We start from the raw sequence: 14,997 nt of genomic DNA on the forward strand, positions 1-14,997 counted from the left end.
ACTAAGGGAAAGAGTGGAAGAAATGGATTAATGAGGGAGTTGTAGTTTTACTTAAAGTGAAAAAGGAGAACAGGAAAAGGAAATACATCTGTTATGCAGTACGAAATTATGTTTACTTTGAAGGGTATGAGCCACTGCGATGATTTTCATTACAGGGAGTTACACAAGAAGAGAAAGGAATTTATTTTAAAATATTATATTATTATGAAGTCAAAAGATAACCTCCGTTCAAAGGCAGTCTGTTTCGACAATGGTACTCTGGCTACCATACAAATCAACTGTTGTCTTGGTACACCTCACCGAAATGTATTTTTTTATATTTACTAGTATCGTCAGCAGCGAGCAGCGTTTTTCAAGCAGACGACTTCGCGATCCTGCAAGCATGCAAAATGCCTAGGGATGGAGACATTCATATTTTTTCCGATAATCCAGCTGCGAGCAAGGGCCTGTAGTCGCCGTATTGCAGCTCACTTCAGGTTAACTTCTGTAAGGAGGAACACAACTGTCTCGAACGTGCTGAAAACATTTCTTTTATCTGGGTTACTGGGCACAGGAATATAGAGGGAAATGAAATTGCCGATAAGCTTGCCAGGGAGGGGTCGACAGAATCGGTTTCGGTTGTCCCCTTCTCAGACATCGGGGTCCACTTCACCGTTGTTAAAGGGAAACTGAACAATTTCTTTCTCAAAAAGCGCAAGACAGATGGATATTTCAAAGCTACTATGGCCTCAATACGATAGAAACAGGACGCTTAAGGTAATGGGAATCCCCCGACATTCAATTTCCAAAATCATTGCGGTGTTCACTGGGTGATCGGTACTCATGCGGAGAAGCTTCGACTTCCCAACAACCTCTATTGCAGAAGTTGTGGGGATTCTGCAGGGAAGTAGACTGTTGATAACTTTCTCTGCGAATATCCGGCTCTGACAGCTGGGCGCTTGAGATTCCTTAGCGTGCGCTTCAAAGATGGCTTGAATGGATTTTTCAGCCTAGATCTCTTTTTTCTCCTCCACTACATCAACAGCACTGGATGGCTGTAGATGGTTTTCTCTTATCTAATTTTTTTTTCGCAGGTTCGCAGGTCCACATTATGGCATCAAAACAGCACGTAAATGCTACTTGAAATGTACCTGTGGTACTCTTGCCATCTAACCTACCTACCTACTTAGTATCGCCAGCGGTTGTAAATTCGACCAATAAGAATCCTGACTGTAATTAGTATGTTTTGTCTAATTTCAATTGGACTTACAATGAGATTAAATATCCCAATTTTTTTTTTCAAAATCATGCAGCGGTTTGTAAAGATTTCCTCTCCATATGAGCCACATTTGACCATAAGTTAGGCTAGGTTGACCTGCCTGGCTGAAAGCAATCATATAGACCTGTTGCTCCTTAGTGGTACCAGATGGACATTTCACCATAAGTACGGAGTAAAAAAGTGTATGCCCAGCTTCAATTCCCTAAATGAATTGGTTTTTTTTTGGGAATTTGATAAGAATTTGCATCAATGAGTTTGTATTAAATTTTGCGAAAACTTTTGAAATATTGGAAAACTTCATCCGTAGTAATACTTTAAAGAAAAATTCCATGTACGTGTGGCATGAATGCTTCAGAAGAGATCGTGAGTCCATTGAGGATAAGGAATGTAGTGGCATTAGAGAGCTGGCAGAGAATTTGAGTTTTGCTTATGAATCTGTGCAGGATATTGTAAATTATGTTTTATTTGCGCCGTGTTGCTGCAAATTTATTCCCAAATAACCTGCATTTCACGCAAAAAAGCGACCCCATTGATATGCCAATGACCTGATTTCCAAGGCTGAATCTGGTCCAGCATTCATTAAACGCAATACTATTGGAAACGAGACGTGGGTTTATGGGTGAGACACGCAATTCAGGCATCAGGTGAGTGAGTGAAGAGCTGCGAATGTACTGAGAGCAAAAAAAAAAGTGACGCTTACGGCTTCATGGATTAAAACGGTATTGTGGACCACGAATTTTATATAGAATGTCAGACTAACTGTGCAACGACTATTACTTGGGCGGCGAGACGCTTATGATAAGCGATTTAACATAAAACAATATACTTGTGGGGAAGCATTTCGTGGATTTTGCTTAACTTATCGTCGCAGAATGTCATCATTAGCCATGCATTTTTGACCCAGAATGAATCGAATTTCATCCAACAGCCATTGAATCGAGCCAAAATACCACTACGTGGAATGCACTTAAACAGCCGAAAGGAAGTAATAGGGCAATCGAAGACGGTTCTGATGGGTATACGGAAAACAGAGTTCGAGAGCTAAAAATGTTTCAAGAGCTGGATTTAACGCTGGCGTCATTGAGGTTCAGTTGATGGCGACAATATCACCTTTGAGGAACAAATTTGCGTTTTGAATTTTTTAAAAGTATTCCTGAACCTTTTTATTGCGTTGGTATTTTATATACGCACATAACCACCAAAAAATACCACGAAAAGTTGAAAAACTGTCAAGATTCGAAAAAAAAAATTCGAAGGGTCGCAGGCCTTTTCTCTTTTAATTAAATTCACAAAATGTGCCCAAAACTGGAATATAATTTTTAATTAGTTTCATATGCTTTTCGAATGGTTTGGGAAAATATTTGATTGAGTTTGGCATGTCTTCTGCAAGATTTTGAAACGAAATAAAAAAAAATTTTAAAAATAGTGGAACTACTTTACTTGTGAATTATTCAGAGTACCGCCAGGATTACCTTTGTTGTTATGTATAGTAGATATTTCTTATAAATTCTCGCCATATATTCAACCAGTAATTCGTTTGATGCATTTTTTATACAATTTTGGCCTAGTGCTGGTGTACGTGCTGGCGTATATCCTGGCCTTTCAGTTCAGAAACTGTTCTTGGGCTAGTAGCAAGCACCTTTCTTTTCAAGAAACTCTATAGAAAGAAACCCAGCGCTGTTGAATCGTTGAATATTGGTTACCAATAATAGACTGGCGGCAGAGAGAACGTAGGTTCGAATCTCGGTGAAACACCAAAATTAAGAAAAAGATTTTTCTAATAGCGGTCGCCCCTCGGCAGGCAATGGCAAACCTTTGAGTGTATTTCTGCCATGAAGAAGCTCCTCATAAAAATCTTTGCCGTTCGGAGTCGGCTTGAAACTATAGGTCCCTCCATTTGTGGAACAACATCAAGACGCACACCACAAATAGGAGGAGGAGCTTGGATAAACACCCAAAAAGGGTGTACGCGCTACACTTTTACTATAGCTTACATACAGACATATGCATAGACTAATTTTCATGTAGTAGCATAGGTAATAAGAATATTAAAACACTGCCCAAAAGCAGTGTTACCTCCTCATAGAATCTGACTTTATTATTATCAACTTATTACCATTTATATAAATAGCGATGGTCCGGTCTAGAGCGCTGCAAAACTGCAAAGTGTTTTGTGACAAGCCCGAACAGAAAACTGTTGAGCTTTCTGCTAAAACTTGGAAGAGAAGACATTCGGTTGATGGTCAGTTTTATTACAGAACACAACCCATGGGGCCAGCATCTGACCACCATTGAAATCATTGAGGGCGCGATTTGCCTGTTTTGCTTGGAGGAGGCGGATAGCACTGAGAATTTTCTCTGGGAAAGTCCTGCATTATTAGAGCCGGGCTGCAATTTTGGGTTCCGATGTCATGAGAACGAACAAAATGCGCTCTTTTAAACCGGAGTATATTTTCAGATTTACTAAGGAATCAGGAAAATTCTCACTGGTCTAACTTCTTCTATGTCTCTATTCTATATATATATCTTTTTTCTTCTGCTACGTCTCTCCCTTCCTCCTTGACTATCTACCCTTTCACTTTCCAAAGCTTTAAATACAAAAGGCTTTTTAGCCTGAGTGTTTTAGAAGTCAGCAAATCTTTCAGTGCTTCTTGGCTCGACTTTTCAAATTTCAATTTTAAGTTCAATCAGGGAGGACAGCAACTATCAGCGTCATATGGAAGCAATAAAATAAGAAATACGAATATGTGCAACCCCGCACACACACACACACATGTACACTTTGGCATATTAAAACATTACTCATACGCAGTGCCCGCCACTTGTACTCACACAGCCACTTTGAATGCTTTAAAATGCCGAATATTTATGTCTTCCCCGTTAAATTGCGCATCGTAAATTCGACAACTCGTAGTGGAGTGCACTAAAAAATTGGCAAAGCGAAAACATTTCCGCGCATCGGCAACTGACATTTATGTATTTCATATTTCAGAGTAATACATATTTCGGTCGCTAAAGTCAAGTTTGTAAAGATGCGTGAATTCTAACAATTTTAGTCCCAAAGTGCCAATGTAACTTCAGCAGTGCCATTGACATGCCTTCGTATACATAATAAACATATATACTTACGTATGAGCGCTGCGTGCGCAGTTGCTGGTATTGCATTTTATTTCTTATCTGTCCATTAGCATTTTAAATTTTTTACTCAACACAAAAGGCTAACGAAATTATAAACTTTGTGTGAAAAAAGACAAGATATGGTCCATTTTCCTGAGACAATCAAGGCAAAAGCGCATAGCACAAAAAAGGGGGGAAAAAGAGATCAAGCGAAAAGGCGCCCTTTTGTGTAAAATTTGTGATGGGCTGTAGTGACGTTGATAGTCATTGCAAATTCGCTGAGCTATTTTGGCGCTGGCCCATTTACTGAAACTGATTGCTACTCGTACATAAAATTGTGGTAAAATGTTGAAATGTTAAAAGCCACGTATATACAAAATAGGAGCATCACTCTGTGGCAGCCGCCAAAAATACACAGATAGCCGATCATCACAGGCCGGCAAAAGTGATACAAATGAATGGCGGCAGTGGCAAAAAAAAAGAAGGAAATTGGCAGAGTTGCGATTCCTGCTTGCGTTTGAGCAACTGAAGTGCACTATTGTATGTGGATAGCGCTTGAGGTTTCAGCCTTTTGCTGTCATATATTTAGCCAGAGTTTTTGTAACAGTTATTACTGTCATTTCCCCGATGTCATTCATTGCCATTGTTCGCTTAATGCACTTGGCTTTTTGTCAAAAAGCTTTTAAATGGATGCGGTCGCTGTTGCTGTAAAGTTATTGTCACTCATTTTTTTTCGACGGCGGGAAAGACGTAGCGTTACACTGACATTTGAATGGGAAGGAACAGCCGTTAGTGTCTTTTGGTGATGAGTACCGCTGTACTATTGGCAGTATGCCTGGTGTTAGTCACTGATAATGACTGAAAATTTTAATGATGTGCTGGTTAAATAAGTTATGATAGGACAAATCATAAAGAAACTAAAATGAAAATGCAATTATTCAAACTGAAAAGTGTAATTATCAAATAAACCTAACAAATTCGATTCGAATGAGTTAGAGGTGTGTTAGGGTAGCTTAGAAATCTGAGGAAGCCGCTATAATCATTCTATAACCTAATTCCTTATCTCACTTCCTCTTGGTATACCCTGGTTACCTGAGCAATCACTGCTGAAGATGAGGTATATAATCCGCGTGGGAGACGTGATCAGGGCAGGCAATGAGAGAGGAAGCTTTGAGGAATGCAGTCTCTAAGTGGTACCCACAGAAATTTCAGAAAATCCACCTACTATGGCACCACGCCCGTCTGATTTGAAGGTGCCGAATTTGTGTTTATATTTGTGTTTATACGGAAATAGTTCTACAACTCTAAACTCTACAGAGACTCTATGTTCCCTTCAGGACAAAAGGAGTCGGTGATTATGATGATGTCAGAGCACCACAGTCAAATTGCAAACCCCAAGCGTTTGGCCATAGAAACTATTTGTGTAGCCTTAGAACTAGGGTAAGAAATATGGCTCGGAAAGCAGGCAGAGCAGGGAGACATATATTATATAGCTAAACCCTCTTGCAGCTTCTCTGAGTGACAAAATACAGAACTATCAAATTTCATAACATTTTTCATATGAAAAATTCATCGATTTAAAATTTTTGTGAAGTTATGTTTTGAGTTAAAATTTTGGAATCTTCTAAATTCTTATTAGGAGAAGTGGCTGTTAACTGCCTGTTATCTCTTAATATAACTGAGACCACTATAGTTTCTGACCCGAATAAAATTCCGTAGATATAAATTTTTAAATCTGTTATTTAGTGTATAAGTTTGATATATTTTTTAGCTGAACAAATAAAATAGTATACGTGATGTTCCGAAAATTTAGTTCGTGATAAGATATTTACAAAACTAGCCGCTTGTGGCACTGCATGGCAATCTATAATTTGCTTTACAGATATTTGGAAAGTTAAGTGATACCGTAGGGCCGTTGCTCTTCAGGATCGTTTAGGAATACGATTTTCATATATAATTTTAAGATATTTCTGTGATAATTTAGTTAATAAAATAGTTAATAGAAATAATTCTTACTATTAGATTACGAAAGACCAGTTGGTTTTTCTATCATTTAAGGGGGAGCCAGCTTTTGAGGGTTCCCAAAATCGATTTTTTTTGTGGATTTTTTTGGAAAGGAAAGAAATATTCGATTGAAACGAAACTTTCTGGTTCTATTGTTATATATCTTAACAGTATGCTCAAATTTTTTCATTAAAATATATGCCATATTATGCCTGGTACAAGCATATTGCCGAATGTGCATGTGTCGTGCGGCGGGAAAGATGCAGGTCGCAATTTTTATTTCAAACCAAAAACCCAAAAAAAAAATTTATTTTAGTATAGTATAGCTCTAGTTAAACAGAGAAAATTAAACAAAAAGTTAGAAATTCAATAATTTTTCGCTAATTAAAGAAGAAAAATTTATTTTTTTGGAAAACAAATTCACTTTAGATTGTTTAAAAAGTGGGTTAATCATAACTTTCCTAAGGTTTCTTAGGTTCAACTAAAAGAGAATTTTATTCCAAATACAATCAATGTTATCTCGTTTCAATAGGACGTTTAACTTTGTCCCTATCTTTACCGCCAGTTAGGAAAGATCGTAAAACTAAAAAACCGAGAAATCGCGCGTCAATGTTTTTGTATATAAAAAATCCGCTCGTATACCTGCTCGACGCTTGCTCACAATTTCTTCTGTAACTCCGAAAATATTTTGAATTTGCTTCTGAAATTTTGAGGACACATTTTTGTATAGTTTGGGAAGACATTCATGCAAAAAAAGAAAAAAAATCGATTTTTTGAAGCCTCTAAAGCAGGTTCCCCCGTTAAGTCTCTTCTTATTGAATTTTTATTCAGCAAGAAGCCCCTCGTCTTCGGATATGTGTGCATCAGAAGTGTGCTTATGTTCCTATTGCTCGCGGTTTGTGTTGCTTCGTCAACTGAGTCGATGTTTAAGTCGCGGTGAATGTCAGCGATTGGTATATACCCTAGTGCATTTGATACTATCCAACTGGACACGTTGAAATTTTCAAATGGGACTTAGAAGCTGCGATCCAAACTTTTATACCATAATTCCAAATTGTTGCGATTGCCATTTTGTAGATTAAGGTTTTGTTCTGCAGCGACAACCTTGTCTGAGGTAGAGTTACCGCCAGTAGAGTTACTGAAAGCGATTTTTAATTACATTTAGTTTCTTTATTTTATGCCCCTTTGAGTAATTTAGAGTCATTTGTAATGTCTAAGTATTTACAATAGCTTTTGTACCAGTATACGCGTCAGAGTTTCCAATCTTTGATGAGTCAATGGTTACCTTTCTGTTCATGTCATTGACTTGAATTGTTTTGTCGCCATTAATTTTTATATTCCATTTTTTGAACTAATCCAGTGTTTTATTTAGCTCGTTTTATTATTGTAATTTTGTGAGTGACTCTGTGAACCTGTCGGATTGTTGAATGAATGTTTTCGTCTTAATCCAAACCGATGTTGAGGTATCAGTTCATTCTCATTATGGTAGGCTCTAAGCGGTCAAAGAGTAACTCCTTAATATCATCGGCAGCAGATTTATTGGTCGACCCGAGCTTGACGTCTTTATCAAGTTTAGGGGTTGCAATGACTTCGCTAATTTCCCATGTTTTTGGGAAGCATTTGAGCTTTTTAGCAGCGTTGAAGACGTTCCTAAGATAAACTATTGCTGTTTAAGCATATTTTTTGCCGTTTGTGATTCTTATTCGTGGGAGGTGTTTTTGCAGCTTCGATGATCTTTTCGCCCTCCACAATGCATAGTTTGTAAATTTAGTTACGTGAATATTTTTAAGTAAATTGTTTACTTCTTTGTCTCTCATATTTCATTAGTTCTTTAATTTTTTTTGGTTAATTTGATAGACCTTTAAAAGTTTGTTGTAATCTGAATACCTTGTAGTCTGCCAACTTTCGTTTTTGTTTTAATTTCTTTTTTATAGCGTCAGAAATGTTATATTTTATTCTTTTAAGTTGTAGAGTTGGTGCAGATTGGCTTATTCTTCTTCTTAATTGGCGCGATCACCGCTTACGGGTTTTTGGCCGAGTTTAACAAAGCGCGTCAGTCGTTTCTTTCTCGTGCTAACCGGCACCAGTTGGACACAACAAGTGAAGCCAAGTCCTTCTCCACCTGATCTTTCCAACGCAGAGGAGGCCTTCCTCTTCCTCTACTACCAGCACCTAGTACATCATCAAATACTTTCAGAGCCGGAGCGTTTGTATCCATTCGGACGACATGACCCAGTCAATGTAGCCGCTGGATCTTTATTCGCTGCGCTAAGTCTATGTCGTCGTAAAGCTCATACAGCTCATCGTTCCATCGCCTGCGATATTAGCCGTTACCAACGTGCAGAGGTCCAAAAATCTTGCGCAGACTCTTTCTCTCAAACACTCCAAGCGTCGGTTCATCGGATGGAGATTAATTTAGTGACATAATAGTCGTGTCGTTAAAAAAAGCTGTTGAAGTTTCAATATTACTGGAAGTTTTTAATGGGATTTTCCTGTCCACTCTTTGTCCCATTATTTCCATTTAAGAGAGTTAATGATTGAAATATGAAATAGGGGTTTCAACAATGAATTGGAAAAGTGGCTAAACACTCTTTGGAAGCCATTTGAATGAAATTGTGTTCCATGTTTAGTGGCTAGGTTTTGTCTTTTCAATGAAAAAAGTAATAATAATTGAAAATATAATACGTCTTGTATTCACAGCCAATTCAATATAAATTACAAACGCTTGATAGGCCACCCTGTATTTCTAAATCCAGCATAATTTCATAAACACCATTTTTAATATCGCAACAAATGCATTTTGGAAGACTTTATGCAATACACTTCTTCCACCTAACCAATTTTTATTACATGGCATAAGATAAACACGCAATTGAAATTGCTAAGAAAAATTATCCTAAAACAGCAAGCAAATTTATCATATGCGCACATTGACAATTCATATTCATCCACGTACGCGACTTTTCTATTCCAAATCACTCACGACTTCCGACTTATAAATATATTCATAACCGCAGGTGGCACGAAAATTTTTTTAAATATTACCTTTTGAGAAGTAAAACTTTCAAAGCAGACAAAGAAAGAGAGAGAGACCCTAGAGGGAATGAGAGAGAGACCCGAGAGGGAATGAGAGAGACCCGAGAGAGAATGAGAGAGAAAGAATATATATCTAAATAAATTCACAACATTTGCAGAGAATACAAAGAGACAAAATTGACAAAAAACGGAGACGGGTCGACCGGTGTAGGTAAACACGGGACACAAACCGTGGCAACAACGCGCACTACTCCGAGCGTTTATCACCCGCACAAACACAGCGATTCCAGGATCGCAGCAACGGCACAAATTACCGCAAGGCAAGGCCAATAAATCCGACGCCGGAATGGATAGCACTTTATAGTACGCACAAGCACTAGCCAGGAAACGGAAATAAGTGCCAAAAAGTAGGCACCAAAAATAAACGCCAAAAGAATTGGAACCGAAAAACGCCCCAAGCAGTAGGCACCAAGGAAATATAACGCCAAAAAGTAGGCACCAAAAATATATCTCCTACAAGTTTGCACCAACAAACAAGCGCCTAAAAGTAGGCAGTGTTATTTCTCACTAGAAAGTAGCAACCACAAGGAAAAACTCAGGAAAAATAGCTTAAAGTGTATCTAAGATATATATAAGGTATAACTCTCTCACTCTCCTTTTCCTTTACGTTATATCTTTTTGCTCTCTCGCGGAACGAAAATGCTCAAAACGTTGCATAGCCTTGAAACTTTTCTCTCCATTCTCGTTCGTCCATCGACGCCTAAGAGGTTTCACTTCAAAAAAGTTTCTCTTCTCAAATTAGAGGAGCGAGCCCAAAAATATTACCGCCTGGAACTCACTTCTTTTCATTTACGCCTTAATGAAGGCTAATCAATCTTCAAAAATATATTCTACATAGTACACCAATGCAATTTCTCTATGCCTGATAGTAAGCAGCGAAATTACTTAGCATTTTCTCTTCGACTTCTATTTACTACTGAGCCATTGGCCAACCTTAAGGGGACTTGCAGAAAGTTGAAGTTAAAGGTGTGGCTACTTTAGTTGCGTGAACGAAAAGGCTTTGCACGAGCGCCATTGCCATTCTAAAGAGGCATGAATTGCCCTTCCCTTTATGAATAAATTTATAGGGTAAAAGGTTGTATACACAACTCTACAAGTTGGAGGGTAGAACGCGCAATAAAAAAGTAGAAGATGTGAGTAATCAATTTTAATTTATTTAAATTTAATAAAAATGGGCAACTGGGATGACGAGACACATATTTCCGTTGTATGCCATTGCAATGCACTGGAGTCTGAAATTTTCATCTAAAGGTGAGTAGGTGGTTGTTAATAAGGCTACTTTGCCAAGTATGAAAAAGTAGCTTGAAGGTCTCTAAAATATTAAGGTTCGTAAGTAGAAAAAAATTGCTTCTATACGTACTGGCATATATGACAATTACGGCGCGTGTTGGTATCAGCAGACAGTTACTGTAGCAACATCTAAGCGAACATTGAGTTTTATTCCCTATAACACACAAAAACTCGCAAAAGCAAACTAAATTTCACAAAGTTGCCGATCCATGTGGAACATTGTCCCAAAATTCTATGCATTAGTGGCCGCCGTAGCCGAACGAGCTGGTTTAAATATAGTTTTGCCATGAATGAGCTTCTCATAGAAAATTTTATTATTTTCGCTCGGAAGTGGCACACAACTGTAGGTCCCTCCATTTGTGCAAAAACATCAAAATGCACGCCAAAAATGTGAGGAACAGCTCGGCCAAACATCAAATAAACAGCCTATCATATAAATAATTAACTTAATCGCGCGCTCCATTTTAGTCACAAAGTGGGGTGAAATTTACGTCCTTCATGAAAATTGCCACACTTTAATGGATGCTATCTTTAGATCAATTATATTTAAATATAAAATCACGGTATCTCTCTCAAGTTGCACATCATTAAATAATTTAGACTAAATTTTGAAGGAGGAAATCTCGCGAATGAGGAAAAGTTAATCGCGTGGTTTATATTTAGTTTCTTTTTATTAAAAATATAGTCTTTTCAAGAAGTTAAAAGCCGATCAAATGCAGATTGTCCAAATCGCTATTTACTTGTCCAAGGTGTGCCCAATAATCTCCGAAGAGGGCGACAGCTTCGACTTTAACTGCTCAAACGGCTATTCGACGTTTCTAATCGGCTGTTTGAAGCGATTTATCGAGTAAATGTTGAAACTTGTTTTCTTTTGTGTGCTTTTAATTTTTTATAGCTCTAAACTCTATTAGGTAAGATACATTTGCTTATACATATATTCACTTTAAAAAGCCAATAAACTATTTATAAATGTTCTTACTGACTAAAACGATAACTTAGAACAAAGTACAGAAAGCACTAAAACAAAATTGAATTTTTAGAAAATGAATTTAGTTTAGAAAACACAATTTTGGGCAAAGAAAAACCAAGCAAACTAAAATTCGAAATCTCGTTGAGTTCTAAAAGTGAACGCCCTAACTTAGCTTACTTAGATTTTATGATTTACTTGTTTTACTGTTCAAAATGTCTACTGAACTGAGTTCCTCAACAGGTAGGCCCAGAGGCAGACCTAAAATGAAATGTACGCCAAAAATGTTAAATGCTGGTTTAATTCCCAAAACCAAAAATGATACTTCCAATTAACGAAAAACGGAACGGCCGTCGCTGTAGCGAAAAGGGTTGATGCGTGACTGCCATTCGCAATTCGGAGGAAACGTAGGTTCGATTCTCCGCGAAACAGCAAAATTAAGAAAAAGTTTATTTTAATAGCTGTCTCCCCTCGGCAGGGCAAGTGTATTTCTGCCATCAAAAAGCTCCTCATAAAAAGAAAATTTCATTTGTAAAACAACATCAGCTTCCGTACACCACAAATAGGTTTGGCGGAAGCTCGGCCAAACACCCAAAAAGGGTGTGAGCGCCAATTATATATATACAAGGTGGAGTCCAAAATAAATAATACTGAGCATATTGTCCTTCAATATGTCGGTACAAGGCTTTTCTATGGCCTCTACGCACGCAAACCGTTTTCCTTTTATGGCCAAATGCAATTTTCCGAATACCAGGTATATACCTATGAAATGAGACTTTCAGCTATTAGTCCATAGCTGTCGCTAGAAGTATCTTTAAACCTTCCCAAATGCCTTGTTTTTTTCGCCTGTCATCTGTCAGCAATATTCAGTTCATTGAACAGCACTGTACACCGAAAACGCCCAGAATATGCCAATCGGCGTCACAAAGTAATTTTTCTTGATGACAATGCACCGCCATATCGAACAAGAGCGACCTGGGAATTGGTGGAGACGTATGATTGAGAACCGCTGGTGCATGCGGCTTACTCATCAGACTTGGCGCCTTCCGATTATCATTTGTTTGCATCGATGGGCCACGGACTTTCCGAGCAGCGCTACAATTCTCACGAATAAGCCAAAAAATTGCTCGATGATTGGTTTGCGGCCAAAGACGGCCAATTTTTTTGGCGCGGCATCCACAAATTGCCTGAGAGATGGGAAAAATGTGTCGCTGGCGATGGCTATTATTTTTAAGATTAAATTTGTAACCATTTTTTGTTAATAAACGTTTGAAATTGAAAAAAAGCCTCATTTCATAGGTAGAAGTCACAGGGAATACGGTGAGTGATTGATGGTTAAAATGCGATTTCTAGTCAAAAAATCAGTCACAAAAGGGTACCGATGAGATGGTGCATTTTCATGCAATAAGCGCCAACTTCCTCCTTCGCGGAATTCAGGGCGAATTCGTCGAATGCGATGCAACAAAGGCCTGAAAACTCCAAGATAGAAAATTGCATGACAGTTTATCTCGCTAGCACGAACTCTTGCTGGACAATTCGCTTGGAGTCGTAAAAACAAATCAGCATCGACTTGATTTTTAACTTCTTCAAACGCAACTTTTTGTGGTGGTGGTGAGTCGTCTGGGGCCTTCCATTTGGCACTTTGACGTTTAGTTTCAGGTTCATGTTGGAAACACCACGTTCTATCACTAGTTTCAATGTTGTAAAAGAAGTTCTCGTCTTTCCTCGCCTCTTTCATGAGAACTTTCGAATGAACTGATTACACATTTCTCAGCAATTTTTGGTCCTTACTGAACTTGTGTGGAATGAAGACCTTTCCTAAGCTCAAATGATCAGTTAAAATGCGTTAAATCGATGTTTTGGATATATTCAGCTCCGATTCATGAATTTCAAGTTCATTTTTGATAAATTTAGGAACAATTTCGATGGAGTTTTCGGTGATTACTGATTTTGGGTGGCCCGTATATTCACAACCATCTGTGAAACGTGTAAACCACTCATGAACTCTGGCACGAGATAGACAATCATTGGTTTAATCTTTTTTAATCAATTCACATGTTTCGGTAAACGTTTTACCGATTTTAAGGCAAAATTTGATATTATACCCATAATTTTTAAAGTTTTGAATTTTAAGCTTAATTCAGGAAGCTTGGAAACATTGCCCCGGACATATAAGCTAATAGTAAAAATCACACGCATAATTTTTAAGAAAAGGAAATGATTAAGAAATATAAATTTTAAAATTTTAAACATCTAGGTAAGTGAAATAATTTTTTAACTGAGGAGGTGAAGCGTAAGTCATCAAAATATAGGGGCTGTAGACAAACTTAAAAAAATGCTTAAAAAGTGGAGCACCTTAATATGTTTGTGGAATATAAAAAAATATTCAAGTTGAATTTTTTTTCATATTTTATTTGATTTGCACACACAACTTTTTCGAAGACATTTTTCCAATAGAATATTTGCTACTTATCTTTATTCCCTTGTTATCCGATATCGATTTGGAGTTCATATCTCTTGTGCGACTAGCTGAGAGTGGCTTTGTGCCCGCACATATGTAGAGCCATGTGTGTAGAATACAAAGTAATAGCTTGTTGATGTTCTATTCGTATGCCAATAAAAACATATTCGGATACAACATTGACAAAAGGCCAACTGAACCGTGAATGTACTTACGTGTGTGTGTGAGTGTTGGCATGTGTGTATAAGAAATTTAACTGCAATGACCTTAAATTCGCTGTTATCCGAAAACGTGCACTGCTGACAAAGTAAGCAAAATAAGAAAATAATAGTCAAGGCAAACAAAAAATGAAAAAGAAAAAAGTAAAAAAATAGAAAAATAAAAAGAAAATAGCATAAAAAAAAAATTGAAAAAAATATGAAAAAAAAATAACAAAATGTGAATCAAAAATCCGCCCTTCGTTCATAAAAGCTACAAATGAAATTCATAGATAAATTTTTAACCACTTCTTTTTTGACCTTTTATAGCAGTCAAACGAGTGCGCTGTGTGCGCCTTCCTTATGCATGGACGCTGGTGTGAATGTGTGCGAGTATGAATTTTTGCATTTGATGTGATATTGAGTTGGTAGGTCAAACAAACGTGTATGTATTATATGTATGCACGTGAGCATATGGTGAATACGAGCTATTATATATTTATGTGTGCAGTATTAGTAATGCCGCTTTTATAGTTTTTTTTGTTTTTTTTTTAGAGAAACATTTTTTGTCGATTGGCAGCTGCCGCAACGACCGCATGAAAACTTT

At 37.5% G+C, this 14,997-nt stretch overlaps 1 protein-coding gene across 1 annotated transcript in view; it reads left to right on the forward strand.

Moving 5' to 3' along the window:
- Positions 1-14,997, forward strand: part of LOC128863580 (uncharacterized) — a 100,074-nt gene that overhangs the window by 55,826 nt on the left and 29,251 nt on the right. The window lies entirely within an intron of this gene.

This window comes from Anastrepha ludens, chromosome 5 (assembly GCF_028408465.1).
Source record: "Anastrepha ludens isolate Willacy chromosome 5, idAnaLude1.1, whole genome shotgun sequence".
In the NCBI taxonomy this organism is placed as follows: Eukaryota; Metazoa; Arthropoda; class Insecta; order Diptera; family Tephritidae; genus Anastrepha; species Anastrepha ludens.